Source organism: Nuphar pumila, chromosome 9 (genome assembly GCF_984573655.1).
Source record: "Nuphar pumila chromosome 9, dmNupPumi1.hap1.1, whole genome shotgun sequence".
Lineage (NCBI taxonomy): Eukaryota > Viridiplantae > Streptophyta > Magnoliopsida > Nymphaeales > Nymphaeaceae > Nuphar > Nuphar pumila.
This window is the reverse complement of record NC_143257.1, coordinates 93605739-93632744: the sequence shown is the minus strand read 5'-3', so window position 1 is coordinate 93632744 and position 27006 is coordinate 93605739.

Sequence of the window (27006 nt, the reverse complement as noted above, 5' to 3'; positions counted from 1 at the left end):
TTTATTTGAGTGTGTTTATATAGCTTTTAAAAAAGTAGTCGTTACATTTTGAAATCGTAGCCTTTTTGAAATGTGAAATGTTATGTCATTTCAAAAACATCTTTTAGAGAAATTCGAGAATGCCTTTTTTCATAAAAGTAAAATATAGGGTGCACTAGTCGTTGTAATATTTTAGGTAATACATATTTTATGTAAAAAGTCTATTTCTTACAATAGTACATTGAACGTTGGATTGTAGTTTTGTCTTTATTCTCATTAATGATTTGAGGTACATAAGTACTTCTTTACTTTGAATGAGTGTAAGTACAATGAGTGCTTTGAGATATTTATTTGTACATAGTCATGTCAAGTGTTTTCTTTATGTTGTGTTTTTCAAAGTCTTCAGAGAGAATGAGGACTACAAGAAGGTCGACATTCTTGAGAAGGATATTAAACAAGGATTTCTTACAGGAGGTATTTAATGCTTGTACAAAGAGAATGATGACTTCAAGTAAGTCAACATTCTATGGGTTTGTAAAAAGGTAACTAGAGTCTTTATCAAAAACTTTATTATATTTGTTTTCTTTGTGTAGCCGATTTTCATGTTTTGTCTTTTACCCATATTTAAAATTATTTCTTTAAAGAAGATAACTAGAGTCTTTTCAAAAAACATATTATATTTGTTTTCTTTATGTAGCCAATTTCATGTTTTGTCTTTTTCTTACATTTCTTTTCATGTTGTCTTGTATATGATGTAAGGTACAATTATTACATTTTGAAATCATGTCAAAATACCTTTTTCATAAATGGTTGTAAGGAGGTACAATTATTAGTTTTCAAAAAGGAGCTTTTTGAAACTGTCGTATACTTTTATGATATAGTTTTTATGAATGAGTATGTAATATGCAATATGCATGTTCCTGAAGGTTCTGTTACATATGACTCTAAAGAAGAAAAAATCTTCATCTTGAGGTAGCCGATCTCTTCATTTGATCTTTAGGAATGCATGGCTCATCAAGCTTTTTCTTCAAGGAGTATGATTGCACTAGTTGTACTTGAACAAGAAGTCTCCATCCTTTTTGGGTGAGATATCCTTGCATCAAATACTCGTTAGATTTATGGCAAAACATATTTGATCATGCATAATATTTGCATTTTATTAATCATTATTTATGCATGATCCGTGTTAAAATCGCTCTAAAAACCCATTTTTATTGTTAGTTCTGAGAAATTGCATTGAATTGAATTTTATCAGAAAATCGTATTTTTCAAAGCTTTCCCTACATATATATTTTTTTTAGTGTTTCTATTATAGTTAGAATGTTTTAATCATAGTTTAGTTGCTTAGGTTTTTATTAGCTAATTTTTAATCAGTAGGAAGTTTGTTTGTTTGTTTTTAGACAATAAAACATGTTTTACTAAAATGGGTCTTTTGAAAAATATTGAAAATTGTGGACTTGTTTTCAAATTTTTTTCTTTTACCCTAATTTAATATTATAAGTAGTCTTCTACAGCAGAAAAAAGGCTCTCTCTCTCACGTTGGAATTGATGCAGCCCACTTTGAAGCTCCCTCTCTCTCTCTCTCTCATCTCTCTCTCCCTTCAGCCGGTTCTCCTTCCTCCATCTATTCTTCTTCTTCTCCTTCTCCCTTCCTTCTCACCGGTGGACTCTTCTCCTTCTTCCAGCACAACAAGGCAGCAGGTCAATTTCACCATGGAGAGACCACTCTCCTCTCAACCAGTCCGTCGAAAGTGATCCGCAAGGTGAGCGTCTTCTCTCCCATCTCCGTAGTTTAGGAATACAACATTGCATGCATACTCATATTTTTATTGTTATTCATCGTATTAAAGTAGTTTAGGTTCATTCCAGTGTCGTGTTCCTCATATTCTTTTGTTTTAAAATTCTGCTGGATAGTGTTAGGCATTAGAAAAGAAAAGAAAAAAAAATGTTAATTTTTATTGTTGTTCCATAGAAAATGATCCAACTGTGAGTCGGTTCCGGGGCAGCACGTAGGTTCGATCGAGCCGAATCAAGCTTGGATCATTCTGCAGTATCCCACAGGGTTGTGAATATGTTTTTTAACGTCAATCACAAGTTTTCATCATTGACCCTAACGCCGGTTCACCCCTTGCGTGATTCAACATCCTGTTGCTAAGACGCTGATTCCCCTTTTTTGTTTGATACTTAAGTAGATGTTTTCCCATTTAATTGACTTAGATGGCTATTAGGTAGTTATAGTTTTAATATTTGTAATATTTTATTCAGCAATATATAGTTTTAACTCTTTTATTTCAGTAGGTATATTCTATGCTTTGCGTAGTTCATTAAGGTTTGTAGTTATAGCTTGGGTAGTTTAAATATTAGCATTAGTTAATAGTGTTTTTGATTCATCCCTTTTCGTTTTTTGTGAATTAGGTTGCTGTGTTTTAAGTATTTAATAGTATTCACTTGTGAATTAGGGTGCTTTACCTTGTGCAGTCCGGTTATTAGATCGTGACATGGTCATTTAGTGAGTTTTTCCCATTGCTGTAGGTTATCAAATAACTCCAGAATTCATGCTTTGGTAGTCGGTTAAGCTATTTCAAATAGGTTAGATATGTGCATTTTTTTTTCTTCTCATTAGCATTAGATGTTTAGTTATTCCAATAGTTGCTGATCGTCTGATTTATTTATTTCATTAGACTATATGGTTTAGTATTTCACTGCATTAGCTGTGTTTGAGTTTATTAGCTATAGTGTTAAATGTTTTAGTTTTAGTTTTAGTTTTATTAACATATTCAGCAAGTCAGTATTAACGTTTGTTTTCTTTTTAGTTTTGTTAGTATTAATGTTCTCAGCAGGTTAGTGTTAGTCGGTTGCAGTAGACGTCTATTACATTAGTTTAATCGCTTAAGTTCTTTGTTGCATGAGTTATAAATTGCATTAGTTGTTTATTTTCTAAGTCATTGATTTGTTTTGTTTCTTGTTAGTAGTTGTTATTCAGTCATAATTAACTTTCTGCCATAAATTGTTAGTTAGTTATGTCAATTCAACTTTTAGGGGTTTGTTTTTTTAGTTAGCTTAAATCTTAGTTTCACTGAATTTTAAGTTTAGATTTTGTTTAGTTCGATTCGTTTCTGCTGTGTTTTGGTTATTTTCTTTTTGCAGGAAAGTATTTGGACGTGCGGTAGAGCCCTCTTCGTGTTTCCTCATGCCCTCAAAAGTGCCCTCAGAGGGGCCACAAAGTGATATGCAAATAAGAAAAGCAAAAGAAGGGGACTACTAAAGACTCAAGCACTAAAGACTTGTTTTTCTTCTTAGATTGGAATTTTAATTCTTTTATTTAATTCATTGGGTTTGTAATAAGGCACTTTAATTATTTGTTTAAGCCCTCTGCGTAGGGCCGTACTCTCGTAGTTAGTTAATTATTTAATCAATTCTTTTCATTTTGGCAATAAAGAGTAGTGTAGATTGTGTGTTCGAATACGAAGTATTTCTCGTTCCCTGAGTTCGACCCGGACTCCACCACTAGTGCGAGCCGGTTTTTATTTTTTGGTGTCTGGCTTTCACTGAATTTTAATTAAAAATATTATTTGAAAAGGGTTTCATAAAACTCACACCAATATTCAGTCATAATATAACATTTTTCAAGAGGACATATTATCATATCATATAAAATCAAATACGACAGTGTATCATATTATGTGACATCAAAACAGAGTTTCTCAACAAATTCCACTAGAGGGAGGGTGAATAGTGAAATATGATGCAGATCGATAAAATAAAAAAATAAGGTAATAAGGTACAACACACTAAACACAGGATTTATACTGGTTCGGTCGAGTTACTAACCTACGTCTAGTCCCCAAGTAAAACACTTGAGCCTTTCACTATAAAATCCGTGTTACAGGATAAATAGTACAACACCCTCTTCTTCAGATGTTTACTTCTCTCAACAGAGAAAGGAAACACCCTCCTTCACAAAGGTCTACTTCTCTCAACAGAGAAGGGAAATACCCTCTTTCACAGAGGTCTACTTCTCTCAATAGAGAAGGGAAACACTCTTTTTCATAAAGGTCTACTTCTCTCAACAGAGAAGGGATACAACACTTTCCTATAGAACCTTCAGAAAGATATGCAGAGTATGAATGCACGTATGAAAATTCTCATAATGTTCTCTCTTTTGAAAATAGGCAGAATAATCTCTTAGGAGAATAGGATGTTCTTTTTCTTTTTCTTTTTCTTCACACACTTGATTCTTTTGTCAGAGAGCTTTTCTTGTCTTTTTCTCTTTCTTTTCTTTTCCTTTTTCTAAGCTCTTTTTCATTGTGTCGAGTAGGAATTTTTTTCTTTGAAAACTCACTTATCTTTTTTGATATTATTTTGTTTGTATATATATAGGTCTTCAAAATAGTCGTTGCTTTTTGAAATAATTATCCTTTTGTGATGTGAGATGTCAGGTCATCTCAAAACAATTTTCTATGAGAAAATGTGTGAAATGATATGTGTACTATATGTTGCTTTTTAAAAAAAAAATCGTCATTCCATAAATTAAGGAATTGTTAAGTATTAAATGTTTGGTCTATTAAAAATGATACTTTCTTCAAGTCGTCATTTCTAAATTTAAATATTTGAGGTACACTATACGTTGTTGTAATTAAAAATGAGATTTAATTTGTAATGGGTCTTTTCTCAAAAATAAATGTTTTGTAGTACATTGAACGTTGAAGTATTTAGAAATGTAATTTATAATGTAATTTGTCTTTACTCAATTAAATGATTTGTAGTACATTAATTGTTTTATTACAAATCATCACTTCTTTGTTTAAATGTATGTAAGTACAATAAATGCTTGTTAAGTACTTTATTTTACAAATGGTCATTTCTTGAGTAAATGCTTTTGAAGTACCATTTAATGCTTACTAAAAGAATGATGGTTTCAAATATAAGTCGTCACTTTTGAGTGTTTTTGAAATTCTATTTAATGATTAAAGAGTTAAATGGTCTTTTCTTAATTTAATTGTTTTGTTCAACAATGAATATTTGTATATAAAATAATAGTTATTTTCTCAATTCGTCATCTCTAAAATGAATGATTTGAAGTTCAATAAATGCTTTGAGTAATATTTATATTACAAATAGTCATTTCTCAAATAAATGCTTGTGTATTATGTACCAAAATTTCTTACGTAAATGTTTGTGTATTATGAACCAATGCATTTTGTCTTTTCTTACATAAATGCTTTTGAAATCATGAGCTTTTATATCTTGTCAAATTGTCTTTTTCATAAATGCTTGTAGGAAGTATAATTAATGCTTTTGAAATCATGAGCTTTTTATATCTTGTCAAATTATCTTTTTCATAAATGCTTGTAGGAAGTATAATGATTTGTTTCAAAAAGGTGTTTTTGAAATAATACAAATATACATAACGTATCTTTTTTATGAAAGCTTTTACTTTTTGTAAATGAATGGCTTGTATGATTTCAAAGCATATAGTCTAATATGAAATATGCATGCTTCTGAAGGTTCTGTTACATATGACTCTAAAGAAGAAGAAAAAATCTTCATCTTGAAGTAGCCGATCTTCTTGGATAATCTTTATGAATGTATGGCCCATCAAGCTTTTTCTTCAGAGTAGTATGATTGCATCAAATAGTTGCACTTGATCAAGTTGTCTTCACTCTTCTTAAGTGAAATAACCTTGCATCAAATACTCGTTAAATACATAGCACATCATATCCAGTCATAATATAACATATTCAGTTTCATATATGAAAGCATATCATATTTATCATATCTCATGAAAGCATATCATGTATTTATCATGTATCATATATATGCATCATGAAAGCATATCATATGTCATGTATCATCAAAACATAGTTTCTCAACATTCTCTCCCTTTTTAATGATGACAATATATGCTCCCCCTGTCAATAAGCCATATGTACAATGATAATTTAAATATGATATCGTACATGAAAAATGCATAAGACGATAGTATTAAAAAAAAACATAATTAATAAAAAGTTTAAGTTCAGTAAATCATTTTTCTCCTACAATAGGAGAGGTAGGTTTTTCTCCCCCTTTGTCATTGACAAAAAGGAGGGATCATAGTAGGTACGTTAAATATTACAGACGAAGGAATAAAGATTTAGTCTGAGGAAGACGAAGAGCATAGTTTCTTGAGGAGGACTCTTTGTTCAGTCTTGAAGGACTGAAAGGCTGCCTGTAATGATGCTTGATTCTCCAAGAGAAGATCCTGTGTGGTTTGGACATCTGTGAGTGTAGAGAAGATATCAATTTGGGATGTCTGAGTAGGATTGGCATCATCGTATGCTTCATCTTGAGGTTGTTGCAACTGTGATCCTTCTTGCAAGAAAGCAAACTCGTTAAAGATGGTGGTAAAGTAGGATATGATGTCATTTTGGAGGGGTACATTAAAGTGTTGAAAAATTGAAGTGATGAAACACCCAAAAGAAAGGAGACGGAAGACTCGAAAGTTTAACATATTTTGGATGATAATGGATGACCAATTGATTGGAAATGATGAAAAAATGGCATATAGTAGGAGCGCTATCTCGTTTGGTGTGAATCCTTTGGAGGGTTGCTTAGGAAAGACATTATGGGATAGGATTTGAGTGAGAAGTTTGGCATGTGGTTTTAGATTACAGGTGTGCCAAGGGAAGTGAGTAGACCTAGTCGAGTGAAGGATTTTCTTAAACATAGTACGATCAATGGGTACTATGTTGGGTAGGTCAATGCCATATGAAGGGAGATTCAGAATTTTCCCCAAGGAGTGAGTGTCAAAGGAAATGATTTTTCCATGAACCATGGTGATGATAGCAGTTTGGTCATGATTTACCGACAGGTTGGTATAAAATAGCTTAATGAGAGTGGGATAATATAAAGCAGTGTTTGATGATCCTGAAATATGAACAAAGTCTTGGAGAGAAGTTTCGAGATCAAAGGAGGAAAAATCTTCAAAGGAGATTAACCTTCCAGATTAAATTGGGAGAGAACTTACAAAGTTGTAATGTTGGATGAGATCAGGGTATCGGAGTTCAGAAGATTCAATTAAGTTGGAGTCATCAGAGAATGATTTGGAAGAGAATGCCATGGAGTGTAACTGAGAAAATAAGGAATAACATTGGAGAGGATGTAAGGGGATAGAAACTTTCGAATGTGTGATGTATACTTGATGAATGCATCACTTCATTAAATAGAAAGATGATGTATATTTTAATAACAACTTGATGTTTTGTGAATGACAATTGAAATGAATAAGATTTAGAATTTAGCTGGGTCCATTATTCGTGAATGTCTATTTTAAGGGACTTGTGAATGAGTGATCAAGTCACTCTTTGGAAGAGTGTGTGGATATGGACATAAGGATTTATCATGTCATGTTAGATATGACACATAAAGAGTGGTATGAATTCTTGTGTGTGAAAGAAAAACATAGTTTTGAACATTACTTTTTATCATAAAGAAAACTCGATATAGGAGAGTCCATTGAATTGAGAGAGAAGGCATGGTTTGAGAATAGTGTGCTATTTGGAACAAGCCTTTTATGTGTGATTGATAAGGATAGACAAGATAGAAAGGAAGGACAAAGAAATATATATATAGCACGATGTTCTTTTTTTTTTTTAAATACCACGGTCAAGACAATGGCGTGAAGAAGGTGATTTGAATTAAAGATTATTTAAATAAAAGAGATAATGTGAGTAAAGTGAGACGAGTTCAATAATGGCCTAATAAGACAGCTAACAATTGGGTATTTTAAAATACAAGACATTAGTCAATGTGAAGAAACATGAATGAAATAAGTTCCATTTTCGTAAGAGAGGTGTTGAGAAAAGGACAAAAATAATTTAATAGAGTTGAATGATAGGAAAAGATGATAACTTATTTAATACTCATAGATTTTATGTGTAGGCATGAAAGGGGATAAAAAGAGGTAATCATGTAATGTGTACTTGAAAGATGTCATTTTTGAAAGACATGAATGACATAAAGAATGTCATGATGAATGCGTTTTTATTTTTATAACATATATGAGTATATGAAAATTGGAAGGAGACAATGTACTTTGGTTGATATTTTGGGATGCTCTTTTTATAACAATTATTTTCAATAAAACTTTTGGAAAATCGTCAACCAAAAATTTAAAAAACTGACTTTCCACAAAGTGGTAAGTACGGGTCGAATCCACAGGGAACAGGAATTAAACACAATATTTCTATAAAATTCAATTTATTAATAACAAATGCCAACCTACAATTAAAAAGTTAATACAACTGCAAATAATCACTAAAAGAAAAGTAATCAAGCAATCAGTCTTCTGCTCCACGCCAAGGGTATTTCCGTCTTTTTGCCACGTAGAGAATCTTCTCACTTGGTCAATACCCCTGGACACTAAATATGCTTTTCAACCTAAAAATGCAGAAAAATACAAAGTTAGTTTTCTATTCTAATAATTAAAATAATAACTAAAACTATTTCTAATTGTACAAAAATTACAAAACAAATGTTATTTATCAAACAAAAATTAAATAAAATACTAAATTAATTCTAAAATTAACCAATTTCACTCTACTAATGCTGTATGATGATGATGCAAATCCTAAAATGCAGAAATTATGGAAAACAAGTCTAAATTACCGAAACTACGAAAATTACGAAACTGCCCCTAACTAGTGTAAAATAGCATTCTGGCAGGTTATCGGAAAACCACTGTTTGACAGAGCAAACGAAGTCCGATTTTTCCGAAATTTGTTCTGTTCTGCAACTGACAGATTAAACAATCTGACAGTTTTTACAGAATTAAAAAAACAGTATCTGGAACTCCAGATATAAGCGTTTCAAATCTGGGAAAAATCAGGATATCAAAGGTCCTGTAATTTAAAAACCAGAAAAAGCGGTTTTCACAAAACGCTTAAAAATCAGACCAAATCAACTCCGAATGAGCTGAAATTTGGTCTGCAGTTAAATAACACGTCAATAAAGTGAATAGAAGAAAAAAATTGGAAAACACAGTATTTTTGCACAGAAAATAATGCTGTTGCGACAGGGCAAAAATCTGGTTTTTATTTGAGTGCACTATTCACTTTATGAACCTATGTAAACACTATCAAATGCAATCTAAATGACACTGTATAACAGTGTATATGCAGATGATAATTATGAATACACTAAATGCACGACGAACAAAACACGACAAGAAATTTATGACTAAAACTAAGTTAACTAACAATGGAAATGCAACTATGCTAAATAATAAAATACAATCTAACTACTAAGTTAACTAATATCTAACTATCATTCAAACCACAACAAAACACATTTCACACATACTAAACAACTACGCTATACGTACACACACTTCTACACTAAAACTAAATTAGATAAATAAACTAATTAGGATAGAAATCAAAAGAAATAATACTAAATGAACTTACTTCACTAAAGAACGAAGGTTAAGGTTAGGGTTCACCCGGTTGACTCGACTATGATCGGTTTTGGCTTGAGTAGGTTCGGATTGAGTTTGGATGCACTCGGATGGGATTAGGTAGGCTCGATTTTGACTAGGTTGAAAGAGATAGGCTCGAGCTAAGGTTGACTCACTAATTGGGTTCGGTTTTGAGTTACCTTAGTCAACTAGGTTCGGTTGACTTAGGTGGACTCGGTTTGACCTTAGTTAAGGTTGGGTTGGGTTTGGCTAAGCTAAAGTTGGGTTTAGGTTCGACTTGGACTTAGGTGGACTCGGTCTAGATTTGACTTAGCTAAATGGGTTCGGGTTTGACTTAGTCTTGACTAGGGCTAGGTCTAGGTCTTGGACTCAAACTAAAGTTAGGTTTTGACTTTGACTAGAGTTGGTTAGGGTTGGTCTTGGACTTGGCTAAGGTTGACTCAACTTGGTTTAACTTAGGTTAGGTTTGACTAGACTAGAGTTGACTCAACCTAGGCTCGGTTTGACTAGGTTAACCTAAACTTAGATTAGGGTTGACTTCAATAAGCTTGACTAGGGTTCAAGTTGACTTTGACACAAGGCGCACCTAACCAAGTCAATCTAATTGACTAGGTTAGATTAGGTTCAATAGGTAGGGTCGGTTGACTCAAACTAAGGTTGGCTTGACTAGACTCAAGTAGGTTGAACTAGGTTTGCCTCGACCTAGGCTCGGTTTGGGTTAGGTCTAGGTCTTGGACTAGGTTGACTGGGGTCGGTTAGAAGGATAGGCACCCAATAAAAAATCAAAGATAATTTTGGAAATGGAGAAGTCCAAAAATCATCCTTTTTAATGGGGAGTTACAACCTTAAAGAGCTTTTAAATCCCCTTGGGAAACAAGGAGTAATGCTATTTCCAAAACCAAGGTGAGGGAAAGCCTTTAATTGCAATTAATTCCTTTTTGAGAAGCCAAATCGTCCACCCTATATAATCACACGATTTTAGCTTTCCAACCAAGAATTTAGAGCAATTACTTCTTTCTTGAATTCATACACCTACTTTGGAAATTTAATTGATTTTCAAATTGGCTTTTCAAATCTCAATTTGTAACTCCCTATTAATAGGCACTCAAGAATTAAATCTTTCTTCAAATAGTCCACACGATTTTTGAAACTTATCTTTTTCCAAAAACTTTCCACATTTCAATGCATTAATTGCTTCTCCTCTCAAAAATCGTCAACTCTAAAAATGGCTACACTTTCTAAAAAGTAGTAAATCTACCTAGGGAATAAAAGGAATTAAAGAGAAAAACGATTTCCTAAGAGTTTAATGCTAACCTAATTCTCAAAACCTACTTAATTAACCTCTAAAAACGGCTAGAAAAGAAAGACCTAATACATTGAACCAAGACACCTTCCTAACTCAACTAATGACCATTAAGACTTTCTAAAAATCGACCAAGAGCTCAAGGAGAGCTCTAATGGCTGCCGCCCCACCTAGGGGAAGTAGAAGAACCACACGAAAAAAAAAAAAAAAATTGTAAACTAACAAAAAAAAACAATAAACGAAATAACCACTATTTTGATAAAACTAACTTAGAAAATAATTCAAATGACTCCTAATTACACAAAAGCTAACAAGAACAGCACTATGCTGGAATTAAAAACATGAGAGAAAACAAAAACTTGATTTTTGTAATTTTCTATTATAGACTCAAAACACAAAAATGAAATGAAATGACAAACACCAATTTGTACTACTGTTAACATACAAAAACACAGCAAACTCCACGGTGTATCCACATCAACACAAACATTTAACCAAGATACAAAGATCGGCTAGAATATCTCTATCCGATTTTTTTCTTTTTTCAAAAAAAATAAAATCAAACGAAACACCAGCACAACCCACGACTTAGAATAAACTAAAATGAAATTTCCTAATGAGATTTTCAGCAACACAATACAAGACACATGCTGGACAAAACAAAAATATCAAAACAGAAAAATATTTTTGGTAAAAATCAAGAATCGGCTAGAATAAGTCTAGCCGATTTTTGAATTTTTATTTTCATTAAAATCAAATGCAACCCACACACAAAACCGACTAAGATGAATCAAAATAAACACTTTCTTTATTGGATTTTCTGTAAAACAACACCAAGAACACTTATGACAAACTTGAAGAATCGGCTAGATGAAGATCTAGCCGATTTTTATAAAAAGGATGAAAAAGCAATAAAAACTCGATTCCAACGAATCAACCAAACACATAAACCTAATCTAACGTGCTGGTCTATGCACGAATGCTACTCTAAGGTTGAAACAAAAAGAAAACTAAGAAACATACAGAAAATAACAAAACAAAATCCACACACACAAATCGGTTTTATCTAGAAGAGAAGAAAGAAGAAGACCTACCTTTTGGAAGATCCGACGACCGGGGGGATGAAGAAGAGCGGACCGTGGCTAGAGATGGATGTCCTCTACAATTCGAGGATGCTGTACTTCACCAAAAACGGCACCTATTGCAGCTGCTACACGTTGGAGATCCACCGACGATGGAATGTGAGCCGATTCGCGATCGGAGGGTGTAGAAAGCCGGATGGAGGTAGGGCCGGCTCACCTTGGTGGTGTGTTGCGCACTCCCGCCCAAGGTTAATGGTCTCCACCTCTGCTACACCTGCAAAAATACAAAAAAATGGTGAAAAGACAGCAAGGAATAAGAAAGAAATGAAAAGAAACCAAAGAAAGCTTGAAAATATGCTTGATAATCAAGCATATATCGGTCTTCAATGGCCAACACGTGGGGAAGATGGAGAGGAAGGAGCTGCTGCTGTAGAGTCACTGTAGGGGGCGTCCAAACACAGCCAAAGACGCCTAGGGCTTCTCTAAAAAGTATATTTATACTTTTTGGAATTTGCAAAAACAATGTTATAAAAAATATATTTTCTAGGCGCCTCTTTCTGGGGTGTTTTCAGAAAAACTTTTTGAAATGGATCTGGATAGGCGTGTGGGTTGGGTTTTGGACTTTTAAAGAGTTGATCCAAGGTCCAATTAACCTAATTGGGTCGGATATGGATCCGATCTACCTCGAAATCCGTGCCCAAACACTGAAATAGCCATAACTCTCTCATTTTAACTCCGATTTTTCTGAAATTCGAACCATAGCCCCTTACTATCAAAACACATCTAAACATGGGTTTAAAACCTTAAACTTGATACAAAATGCATGAAAAACTTGTTTACATGATGTGCATTTCATGCATCATCAAATACCCCCATGCTTGAATGTTTGTTAGTCCCTTAACAAACCCTAATCATGATATGCACTGAAGACAAGAAATGCTAAGCATGAATGCATAATACTAAGTCACTTTCGTAGGAATCACGGTTGCATTTAGTGTATGCAACAAGCCCTTTAAACCCCTAGCTTACACTAGTGAACGAGTAAGGTCTCGTGAGGGTTTGCAGAGATGCTACCCACAAACATCAATGAAATACGAGGATGATTTTTCAAAAATATGAGGCTCTTAAGAATGCAGTTGGAACAAATATTTCATGTGATTGACATTCTCAAAACAAGTTTAAAATCTCATGCCGCCACAGTAAAAATTCTTTTTCTTCACTTTTCTAATATTGTAGCTAGTTCATGATTTTTCTCTGAAAGTCAAGTATTCTCATGTTTTACTCATTTATTCTCACTTGTATATTTTCTGCACAGTAATACATATTTATGCCTAAGCAATGAAAAATTTCTCATTCAGCACATTCTTTTCTTTCATTTTCACTCTTTTTTTTTTTTTGCGCATTCTTCTCATATGAGCACTATTTCGAATAGTCAGTTTTCATGACCCGTGTAGCGAGCTTTGGGTCAGTGACTCCCAAGCCGGCCAACCTTAGGGCACTAGATACAAAGTATCCCTCGGACTTAATTGCTCGAGTCACTAGACTTTCTATTCTAATAGTTTACGTATAGTCTTCCTCTCGTCCTGTGCACTGTCTCTATCTCTTAGGCTTTCTATGCAGTCCATGTAACAAGCTTTCAAACCAGTGGCTCCCAAACCAGTTGCCTTTGGGGCACCAGGTGTAAAACACCCTTCAGATTCTACTTACTCGAACTACAAAGGCCACATATATCGACTTAGACAAGAAGATGATCTCCTTCGTTATCCTTTTCGTTAAGATACTCAAACACTTCATCTCGTGTCTGAGTTCTACTACTAGGATTCACGAAGACATCAACAACTAAACGTAGCTCTATTCTTTTAAACTCATTTTTCAAACACATCTTTCCATTGCTTATTTCTTTCAGAAAACATACTGTGCATACTTATACTAAAGTGATTCAAAATTTTCGAACAATCAAATACTATCTTTTCTTTGAATTTTCTCATGAATACTACTCTATTTGACTCAGTTCAGAAAATAAAAACTTTTTATGGGGCTTAAAAATTTATAAACTGTTAGATTATGTCAAAAACAATCATATATGCTACACTTTGTTCTCAAATGCCTACTTTGATTACCAGTCATACAAATTTTTTTTAAATTTTTGTGTGCATGCATCTAAACCACCCCCCCATGCTTGAATGACACTGTCCCTAGTGGCATACAAAATGAATAAAAATGTAATGCAAATGCACACTAAAAGACACTAACAAAAATATGGGAGAAAGGATAGATACAACCTGATTTTCTCTGTACTTCTGAAGTTGATTTTCCTCTGATCCTTGAATTCTTTGAAAGCGCTTCTCTGTACCTGGTAATTGATACACTAATTGTTAAGTTCATCCTGCATACATCAAAACACAAATTAGCACATGTGAAATGAAATACTAAATAAATAAAAACTCTGAAATGAAAAAGAAATAATGTACATATGATACATCCCTCTGGTCGAGCCCTCATGCCTTTGTGAGATGCACTATCTCACACTCACCATCCTGCAAGGCATCTGAAATGAATGGCTTCAGTCTTTGCCCATTTACCTTGAATGTACCTTGGGTCATAGGATCGAATAGTGTCACTGCTCCATGGGGAAATACTTCTTTCACAATGTACGGACCTGTCCATCTCGATCTTAACTTCCCTGGGAATAAATGTAAACGAGAATTGTATAGCCACACTTTCTGATCTGGCTCAAACACTTTTCTGACAATATGCTTATCATGAAATGCTTTTGTGCGAGCTTTGTATAATTTGGCATTCTCATATGCATCATTCCTGAGTTCTTCTAATTCTGAGAGCTGCAGTGCTCTCTCTTTGTCAGCCTGGGTGAGGTCAAAATTCAATTTCTTGATAGCCCAGTACGCTCTATGCTCTAACTCGACAGGAAGATGGCATGCTTTCCCGAATACAAGGCGATACGGGGACATGCCAATGGGAGTCTTAAATGCAGTTCTATATGCCCAAAGTGCATCATCTAAGCGCTGGGACCAATCCTTGCGGTCCGGACGAACTGTCTTTTCTAAAATTCGCTTAATCTCCCTATTGGACACTTCAACCTGTCCACTAGTCTGCGGATGATATGGAGTGGTAAATCTATGATTGACAGAATATCTTCTCAACAGAGAAGCTATCTGTGTATTCCTAAAATGCTTGCCACCATCGCTAATCATCGCACGTGGCACCCCAAAACGACTGAAAATGTTGTGCTTAATGAACTTAAGCACTACTCTATGATCATTGGTCTTGTTTGCCACAGCCTCGACCCACTTGGACACATAATCAACCGCCACCAGAATGTATAAATTTCCGAATGAAGGCGGAAATGGTCCCATGAAATCAATGCCCCAAACATCAAAAATCTCGACTATCAAAATCGGAAGCAAGGGCATCATGTCCCTCTTGGACATGTTCCCAATCTGCTGACATCTTAGGCATCGCCTACAGAACTCATGAGCATCCCTGTGGAGTGTGGGCCAATAAAATCCTGACTGCAAAACCTTTGCAGCCGTTTTCCTACTGCTAAAATGCCCTCCATAGGCTAATGAATGGGAAAAATTCAAAATGGACTGGTACTCCTCCTCCGGAACACATCTCCTAATAATCTGGTCTGCACAGTATTTGAACAACTCTGGTTCATCCCAATAATAGTGCCTCACCTGAGATAGGAATCTCTCACGCTCATTCTTGTTCCAATGCTCAGGTATCTGCCTCGAAACCAGATAGTTCACAATATCTGCAAACCAGGGTAACTGCGATGTACTAACTGACATGATCTGCTCGTCGGGGAAAGAATCGCTGATCGGCTTCTGATCTTGCGTGGTCTCCACGATCAGTCGGGAAAGATGGTCTGCTACTACATTCTCACTTCCCTTCTTATCTCGAATCTCGAGATCAAACTCCTGTAGTAGTAGGACCCAACGAATCAATCTCGGTTTGATGTCTTTCTTATTCAACAAATATTTCAATGCAGAATGGTCAGAATAGACAACCACCTTCGAACCGAGTAAATAGGACCTAAATTTATCTAATGCGAAAACTACCGCAAGTAGTTCCTTCTCTGTCGTTGTATAATTCATCTGGGCATCAGACAGAGTTCTACTCGCATAATAGATCACATAGGGTTTCCTATCAATGCGTTGTCCTAAAATAGCCCCCATAGCGTAATCAGATGCATCGCACATAATCTCAAATGGGAGAGTCCAATCTGGAGGTCTCAAAATAGGTGCAGTAATCAAGGCCTCTTTGAGAATCTCAAAGGCCTTCATACAATCCTCACCGAAAACAAAGGGCTGGTCTTTCTCCAATAACGTGCAAAGCGGTCGAGAGATTTTGCTGAAATCTTTTATGAACCGCCTGTAAAAACCCGCATGCCCTAAAAATGATCGAATCTGCCTCACAGAGGTGGGTGGAGTCAAACGGGAAATGGATTCCACCTTCGCTCTATCAACCTCAATACCACGCTTGGACACAATGTGTCCTAGCACAATCCCCTCCTGGACCATAAAATGGCTCTTTTCTCAACTCAGGACGAGATTGGTCTCCGCACACCTACTCAGTACTCGAGCAAGTTTTTGGAGGCAATCCTCAAAAGAAGAGCCATACACTGAAAAGTCGTCCATAAAAACTTCCATCACATCATCAATCATGTCCGAGAAGATAGCAAGCATGCACCTCTGAAAAGTAGCTGGTGCATTACAGAGCCCGAACGGCATACGTCTAAACGCGAAGGTGTCATAAGGACATGTAAACGTGGTCTTCTCCTGGTCATCAGGATGGACAGCTACCTGATTGTATCCTGAATATCCATCTAGAAAGCAGTAGTAGCTCTGCCCTGCGAGTCTCTCTAAGATCTGATCAATGAATGACAATGGGAAATTATCTTTCCTAGTTGCCACATTCAGCTTCCTATAATCGATGCAGACTCGCCATCCTGTAGTGGTCCTCATCGGAATTCTCTCACCCTTCTCATTCTCAACCACAGTGAGTCCTGACTTCTTCGGCACAACTTGAATCAGACTGACCCACTGACTATCAGAAATAGGGTAAATGATTCCGGCATCCAACCATTTCACCACCTCTTTCTTCACCACTTCCTTCATGTTGGGATTTAGCCTTCTCTGTATATGCCTAAATGGCTTGACTTCCTCATTACAATGGATCCTATGCATGCAGAATGAAGGATCAATCCCCTTTAGATCAACAACTCCCCATCCAATCGCTGCCTTGTGCTCTAGAAGAATAGTCAGCAATCTCTGTTCCTGCTCCTCAGTGAGCAAAGATGAGATTATCACAGGCAGAGTCTCATCATCTCCGAGATATGCATACTTGAGTGAATCCGGTAAGGGTTTCAGCTCAAGTTTCGAAGGCGACTCGATCGACGATTTGGCGGGGGTCTCCGCAAGTGGTGGAAGAGGCTCCCTGACAGCTCCCCAAGGTGGTCTCTCTGACGACACTCTAGACACATCTACACTATCTACACCGCTACTCTTCTCTATATGGTACAAATCTAAAGAATCCTCAGTAATGTACAACTCGGGCTGCTCCTCCACTAACTCCTGTGCAATGTCTACATGAAAGCAGTCCATGTCTCCTGCTGGTCCCATTGCGGCATTGAAAATATTCAGCTTGACCTTTCGATTGCCGAATGAGAGGTCCATGGCTCCGGTCCTACAGTTGATGCACGCATTGGCAGTCGCCAAGAATGGTCTGCCTAAAATAATCGGAGTCTGGTGCTGGCTGTCTACTCCTTCCATATCAAGAATAATAAAATCGACTGGAAAATAAAAGTCATCCACCTTAACTAGCACGTCCTCCAAGACACCTCTCGGTACCTTGACAGAACGATCTGCCAGCTGCAGTGTAATCGGAGTCGATCTCATCTCTCCTAGCCCGAAAGAATCAAAGAAATATCCGGGCAGAATGTTCACGCTTGCTCCAAGATCAAGCAATGCGCGTTCTATCCGGATGTTCCCTATAGTACAAGCAATGATAGGGGATCCAGGGTCCTTGAGCTTTGGTGGTGTCTGATGCTGAAGTACTGAACTCACCTGCTCAGTCAGATGGACCCTGTTAGGAACTCGCTCTCTAGATTTACGCTTCTACGTACATAGTTCCTTCAGGAATTTGGCATATGCCGGCACCTGCTGAATAGCATCGAGCAAAGGTAGGTTGATCTGTACATGCTTGAAGATGTCAAGCATGTCCTGGATCTTCGCACCTTGCTTCCCTCTATAACCAGGAGATTCTAATGCTTTGGGATAGGGTGGTGGGGGAATATACTCTGCTGGTTCCTCCTCTTTGTGAGAAGGCTCACTCCTATCCTTCTTCTTCTTCTTTGAGGATGAAGATGATGAAGCTGGTGAAGGTGATGATGGGAATGGGGATGATGATTGAGCCGACGTAGGTGAAACAATGGTCTCTGGCTCCTCTATTCTCTCTCTACTCTCGACGTGATACTCACGTCCACTCCTCAAGGCCATAACTGATTTAGCCTGCTGCTGTGTCTCAGTATGAAATAGGCCTCCAGTCATCTGGTCCTTACCCTTCGGGTTCATGACAGCCTGACTCGGCAATGTACCCTCGGGTCTCCTACTAATAGCCTCAGCTAACTGTCCCATTTGCGACTCTAACTTCGCAATGGACTGCGTATGCGAGCTCAAAATCTGGCTACACTTCTCGAAGGCGTTCTGATTAGAGGTTTTCACCTCTTGGAATGCCTGGAGAAGTCTCTCCTCAAAAGATGTCTGCGGTGCAGACTCCTGCTGAATTGGGGGAGTAACAGAAGAAGAAGACTGAGCATAGTTCGGTCTTTGAAATGACTGAGTAAAAGATGGCTGCCGAACTGGCTGAGAGGATGTAGGCATCTGCATGGAAGACTGTGGATTCTTCCATGAAAAATTGGGATGGTTACGCCAACCCGGATTGTATGTCGATGAAAATGGGTTATTCGGCGGTCTGACGTAACCTTGAGCTGCCTGAACTTGTTCTTGAACAAATTCAGGGTACTGAGCTGCCGAAGGGCACTCAGTGATCTCGTGTGCCGGACTGGCACAAAGAGTACACACCTGTTGTGTAGTGGATGGTCCTGAGAGAAGCTGGTCCAGCTTCTGAGCAATCATGTCTACCTTACACTGTAGTGCAGTAGATGGACCAACTTCAAGAACACCAGCTTTCTTCTGAATGCTGGGTGTGGCTCTATCAGAATGAGAGCTCGAAGCATGGTGGAGTGAATTCTTGGCCAATGTATCAAAGAGCCTCCATGCTTCGTCCTCGCTCTTCAACATGAATGTCCCTCCACAAGAAGAGTCGATCATCTGACGATTCTTGTCAGACAATCCATCATAGAAGCTCTGCACCAGTTGCCATTTTGGCACCTGATGATGGGGACATTTCCTGAGGAGATCCTTCATTCTCTCCCAGGTCTCATGAAAGCGCTCACCATCTAGCTCTGAGAAGCTAGTGATGGCTCTACGATATTGGTTCGTACGACCAATGGGAAAATATTTCCGAAGAAACTCCTGTTGCAATTGATCCCATGACTCTATTTCTACAGAATCTAAGGACTTTAGCCAATACTTGGCTTTGTCCTTTAATGAAAAGGGGAATAGAGTCAACCTCAACGCATCATCATCGAAATTCTATATCTTAACAGTAAAACAGATTTTGAGGAATTCATCTAAGTGTCGGTAGGGATCCTCATGACTAAGGCCATAAAAGGATGGAAGCATCTGAATAATGTTGGCCTTAATCTCATAATGAGGCGCTCCTACATCGGGTCTCCGAATGCAGGATGCCTGAACATAGTCTGTGGAAAAGAAGTATTCCCGCAGAGGGCGTGAAAGAACTGGGGGTGGAGGTGGAGGATCCATGTCAGCCATTGTTGCCGAACTTCGATGAGAATGTAAAATTCTCTCTGGGTTGTCAACAAATGGGTGTAATGGGGTTCCTAGACCTCGTCGACCCTGCATACACTGGTACTAAGACCAGATGTAAGCAAACGACCTAACTAAAAAATAAACTAACACAAATACTAAAATGTAAATAAACAAATAACAGTAACTAAAAACAAACAGATATGCTATATAGCTATGTCAGAATTTTATACTAAATGATTAAGTAACAAAGTAAACTATTCTAAAATGCTAAAACAAATAAATACAGGAAATCACAAACTATGTTTTTCTAAAACCCACTTGTCTAATCGCTCCTTGCAGAATGAATTTTAAGTGAATTCTAGAAAGAACAGAACGTGAATCCTATATTTACTAACTATGTTAATCCTATATTCACTTACTAATCCTACTAACTAAAAATAAAACGACTAATTAACTAACTAAAACAAATTAATAAATCAAACTCTAAGAAATAAAGTAATTAATTCGCCGTTCCCCGGCAACGGCGCCAAAATTTGGTTGATATTTTGGGATGCTCTTTTTAAAACAATTATTTTCAATAAAACTTTTGGAAAATCGTCAACCAAAAATTTAAAAAACCGACTTTCCACAAAGTGGTAAGTACGGGTCGAATCCACAGGGAACAGGAATTAAACACAATATTTCTATAAAATTCAATTTATTAATAACAAATGTCAACCTACAATTATAAAGTTAATACAACTGCAAATAATCACTAAAAGAAAAGTAATCAAGCAATCAGTCTTCTGCTCCACGCCAAGGGTATTTCCGTCTTTTTGCCACATAGAGAATCTTCTCACTTGGTCAATAACCCTGGACACTAAATATGCTTTTCAACCTAAAAATGCAGAAAAATACAAAGTTAGTTTTCTATTCTAATAATTAAAATAATAACTAAAACTATTTCTAATTGTACAAAAATTACAAAACAAATGTTATTTATCAAACAAAAATTAAATAAAATACTAAATTAATTCTAAAATTAACCAATTTCACTCTACTAATGCTGTATGATGATGATGCAAATCCTAAAATGCAGAAATTATGGAAAACAAGTCTAAATTACCGAAACTACGAAAATTATGAAACTGCCCCTAACTAGTGTAAAATAGCATTCTGGCAGGTTATCGGAAAACCACTGTTTGACAGAGCAAACGAAGTCCGATTTTTCCAAAATTTGTTTTGTTCTGCAACTGACAGATTAAACAATCTGACAGTTTTTACAGAATTAAAAAAACAGTATCTGGAACTCCAGATATAAGCGTTTCAAATCTGGGAAAAATCAGGATATCAAAGGTCCTGTAATTTAAAAACCAGAAAAAGCGGTTTTCACAAAACGCTTAAAAATCAGACCAAATCAACTCCGAATGAGCTGAAATTTGGTCTGCAGTTAAATAACACATCAATAAAGTGAATAGAAGAAAAAAAATTGGAAAACACAGAATTTTTGCACAGAAAATAATGCTGTTGCGACAGGGCAAAAATCTGGTTTTTATTTGAGTGCACTATTCACTTTATGAACCTATGTAAACACTATCAAATGCAATCTAAATGACACTGTATAACAGTGTATATGCAGATGATAATTATGAATACACTAAATGCACGACGAACAAAACACGACAAGAAATTTATGACTAGAACTAAGTTAACTAACAATGGAAATGCAACTATGCTAAATAATAAAATACAATCTAACTACTAAGTTAACTAATATCTAACTATCATTCAAACCACAACAAAACACATTTCACACATACTAAACAACTACGCTATACGTACACACACTTCTACACTAAAACTAAATTAGATAAATAAACTAATTAGGATAGAAATAAAAAAAAATAATACTAAATGAACTTACTTCACTAAAGAATGAAGGTTAAGGTTCACCCGGTTGACTCGACTATGATCGGTTTTGGCTTGAGTAGGTTCGGATTGAGTTTGGATGCACTCGGATGGGATTAGGTAGGCTCAATTTTGACTAGGTTGAAAGAGATAGGCTCGAGCTAAGGTTGACTCACTAATTGGGTTCGGTTTTGAGTTACCTTAGTCAACTAGGTTCGGTTGACTTAGGTGGACTCGGTTTGACCTTAGTTAAGGTTGGGTTGGGTTTGGCTAAGCTAAAGTTGGGTTTAGGTTCGACTTGGACTTAGGTGGACTCGGTCTAGATTTGACTTAGCTAAATGGGTTCGGGTTTGACTTAGTCTTGACTAGGGCTAGGTCTAGGTCTTGGACTCGAACTAAAGTTAGGTTTTGACTTTGACTAGAGTTGGTTAGGGTTGGTCTTGGACTTGGCTAAGGTTGACTCAACTTGGTTTAACTTAGGTTAGGTTTGACTAGACTAGAGTTGACTCAACCTAGGCTCGGTTTGACTAGGTTAACCTAAACTTAGATTAGGGTTGACTTCAATAAGCTTGACTAGGGTTCAAGTTGACTTTGACACAAGGCGCACCTAACCAAGTCAATCTAATTGACTAGGTTAGATTAGGTTCAATAGGTAGGGTCGGTTGACTCAAACTAAGGTTGGCTTGACTAGACTCAAGTAGGTTGAACTAGGTTTGCCTCGACCTAGGCTCGGTTTGGGTTAGGTCTAGGTCTTGGACTAGGTTGACTGGGGTCGGTTAGAAGGATAGGCACCCAATAAAAAATCAAAGATAATTTTGGAAATGGAGAAGTCCAAAAATCATCCTTTTTAATGGGGAGTTACAACCTTAAAGAGCTTTTAAATCCCCTTGGGAAACAAGGAGTAATGCTATTTCCAAAACCAAGGTGAGGGAAAGCCTTTAATTGCAATTAATTCCTTTTTGAGAAGCCAAATCGTCCACCCTATATAATCACACGATTTTAGCTTTCCAACCAAGAATTTAGAGCAATTACTTCTTTCTTGAATTCATACACCTACTTTGGAAATTTAATTGATTTTCAAATTGGCTTTTCAAATCTCAATTTGTAACTCCCTATTAATAGGCACTCAAGAATTAAATCTTTCTTCAAATAGTCCACACGATTTTTGAAACTTATCTTTTTCCAAAAACTTTCCACATTTCAATGCATTAATTGCTTCTCCTCTCAAAAATCGTCAACTCTAAAAATGGCTACACTTTCTAAAAAGTAGTAAATCTACCTAGGGAATAAAAGGAATTAAAGAGAAAAACGATTTCCTAAGAGTTTAATGCTAACCTAATTCTCAAAACCTACTTAATTAACCTCTAAAAACGGCTAGAAAAGAAAGACCTAATACATTGAACCAAGACACCTTCCTAACTCAACTAATGACCATTAAGACTTTCTAAAAATCGACCAAGAGCTCAAGGAGAGCTCTAATGGCTGCCGCCCCACCTAGGGGAAGTAGAAGAACCACACGAAAAAAAAAAAAAAAATTGTAAACTAACAAAAAAAAACAATAAACGAAATAACCACTATTTTGATAAAACTAACTTAGAAAATAATTCAAATGACTCCTAATTACACAAAAGCTAACAAGAACAGCACTATGCTGGAATTAAAAACATGAGAGAAAACAAAAACTTGATTTTTGTAATTTTCTATTATAGACTCAAAACACAAAAATGAAATGAAATGACAAACACCAATTTGTACTACTGTTAACATACAAAAACACAGCAAACTCCACGGTGTATCCACATCAACACAAACATTTAACCAAGATACAAAGATCGGCTAGAATATCTCTATCCGATTTTTTTCTTTTTTCAAAAAAAATAAAATCAAACGAAACACCAGCACAACCCACGACTTAGAATAAACTAAAATGAAATTTCCTAATGAGATTTTCAGCAACACAATACAAGACACATGCTGGACAAAACAAAAATATCAAAACAGAAAAATATTTTTGGTAAAAATCAAGAATCGGCTAGAATAAGTCTAGCCGATTTTTGAATTTTTATTTTCATTAAAATCAAATGCAACCCACACACAAAACCGACTAAGATGAATCAAAATAAACACTTTCTTTATTGGATTTTCTGTAAAACAACACCAAGAACACTTATGACAAACTTGAAGAATCGGCTAGATGAAGATCTAGCCGATTTTTATAAAAAGGATGAAAAAGCAATAAAAACTCGATTCCAACGAATCAACCAAACACATAAACCTAATCTAACGTGCTGGTCTATGCACGAATGCTACTCTAAGGTTGAAACAAAAAGAAAACTAAGAAACATACAGAAAATAACAAAACAAAATCCACACACACAAATCGGTTTTATCTAGAAGAGAAGAAAGAAGAAGACCTACCTTTTGGAAGATCCGACGACCGGGGGGATGAAGAAGAGCGGACCGTGGCTAGAGATGGATGTCCTCTACAATTCGAGGATGCTGTACTTCACCAAAAACGGCACCTATTGCAGCTGCTACACGTTGGAGATCCACCGACGATGGAATGTGAGCCGATTCGCGATCGGAGGGTGTAGAAAGCCGGATGGAGGTAGGGCCGGCTCACCTTGGTGGTGTGTTGCGCACTCCCGCCCAAGGTTAATGGTCTCCACCTCTGCTACACCTGCAAAAATACAGAAAAATGGTGAAAAGACAGCAAGGAATAAGAAAGAAATGAAAAGAAACCAAAGAAAGCTTGAAAATATGCTTGATAATCAAGCATAGATCGGTCTTCAATGGCCAACACGTGGGGAAGATGGAGAGGAAGGAGCTGCTGCTGTAGAGTCACTGTAGGGGGCGTCCAAACACAGCCAAAGACGCCTAGGGCTTCTCTAAAAAGTATATTTATACTTTTTGGAATTTGCAAAAACAATGTTATAAAAAATATATTTTCTAGGCGCCTCTTTCTGGGGTGTTTTCAGAAAAACTTTTTGAAATGGATCTGGATAGGCATGTGGGTTGGGTTTTGGACTTTTAAAGAGTTGATCCAAGGTCCAATTAACCTAATTGGGTCGGATATGGATCCGATCTACCTCGAAATCCGTGCCCAAACACTGAAATAGCCATAACTCTCTCATTTTAACTCCGATTTTTCTGAAATTCGAACCATAGCCCCTTACTATCAAAACACATCTAAACATGGGTTTAAAACCTTAAACTTGATACAAAATGCATGAAAAACTTGTTTACATGATGTGCATTTCATGCATCATCATACTTGACATTATGTCTTTGAATAATGTGAGGAGAAGGAGGTTAAAAGAATGGTAAAACAAATGATGAGACATAAAGTAAAGTATTTGAGAGAGAGAGAGAATACCAAAAGTGGTGAGAAAAGCAAAAGAAATAATTGTTTTTAAACACAATGAATGAACCAACGTGAGTGACATAAAATGTTGTGATATGCTTATGAGTCAAACTCCAATAATTATTTACTAGAAACATAAAAAGAAATTTCGTAAAGGGAGGTTTATAGTAATATTATAGTTTAATATTTGAAAAAGTAAACTTGTGCAGAGTGATTTTATTAAATCCCAATTAGTCATATGTTAGATTGGATGATTTTTAATTAAGTTAGTGATATTTTATAAATCACTTAATTTACAGATTCTTAATTCTCTTCTAATTCGTATGAAGTCTTCATGTTTTAAAGGTTTAGTGAAAATGTCAACTAATTGTTGATTAGTGGGTATGAATTCAAGTTTAATTAGATTGTTTAAAACTTGTTCTCTTAAAAAATGATGTTGAATTTGTATGTGCTTTGTACGTGAATGAAGAATAGGATTTTTAGATAAATTAATTGCACTTGTATTGTCACATAAAATAGTTGTATTTTCAAATTTTAAACCAAAATCTTTTAATGTTTGTTTCATCCAGATGACTTTAGTACATGCTAGGCTTGCAGCAATATATTCAGCTTCAGTAGTTGATAATGATACACAATTTTGTTTCTTACTGAACCATGAAATTAGTGAGTGCCCTAGCATATGACATGTTCCACTTGTGCTTTTTCTATCAGATTTACTACTAACAAAATCAACATCATTGTATGAGATTAAATCAAATATAGATGATTTTGAATAAAATAACCCAAAATCAATGGTTCCTTTTAGATATCTCATTATTCTTTTTACAACTTTAAGATGAGATTCTTTTGGATTTGATTGAAATCTAGCACACAAGCAAACACTGAACATGATATCTGGACGACTAGCAGTTAAATATAGTAGTGATCCTATCATACCTCTAAATAATTTTGTATCCACAGACTTACCATCTTCATCTTTGTCCAATACAGTGGTTGTGCTCATAGGTGTATTCTTTGACGTCGTTGAGTTCATATTGAACCTCTTCAAAAGTTCATGAGCATATTTAGACTGATTTATGAAGACTCCGACCTTGGTTTGCTTAATATGCAGTCCAAGAAAGTAGGCGAGTTCTCCCATCATACTCATTTCAAATTCTTTCTGCATGGACTTAGAAAAGTCTTCACAAAGACCATTGTTAGTAGATCCAAAGATGATATCGTCCACATATATTTGAACGATTAAGGTATGATCATTCACTATTTTTACAAATAAAGTTGAGTTTGCTTTGCCTACAGAAAATTTGGTTTTTAATAAAAAAGTTTTAAGTCTATCATACCAAGCACGAGGTGCTTGTTTTAATCCATATAAAGCACATTTTAGTTTAAAAACATGATCAGGAAATTGTTCATTTTCAAAACCTGGAGGTTGTTTTACATAAACTTCTTCATTTATAAAACCATTTAAAAAAGCACTTTTAACATCCATTTGATATAGTTTAAAATCCATATAGCTTGCATATGCCAAAAATATTCTTATGGATTCAAGTCTAGCAACAGAAGCAAATGTTTCATCAAAGTCAATACCTTCCTCCTGATTGTATCCTTGAGCCACAAGCCTTGCCTTTTTTCTTGTAACATTACCTGATTCATTCAGCTTGTTTCTGAAGATCCATCTTGTCCCAATGATTTGATGATCTTTTGGTTTTGGTACAAGATCCCATACATCATTTCTTTGGAACTGGTTAAGTTCTTCAGTCATTGCTAGCATCTAGAACTCATCTATGATGGCTTCATCAATCTTTTTAGGTTCAAGTTGAGAAACGAAAGCCATATTTGCAATATGTTCCAACTGAGCTCTTGTTTGAACCCTCTTGGTCAGGTCTCTCAAAATATGCTTTTGAGGATGATCTTTGATTTTGGAAAATGTTCTTTGACGATCATCTTCATCAGATTTAGCTGTGTTATCTAAGAGAAAATTTGTACTTTCAAGATCATCATCGTTAGTCTGCTTATGAACA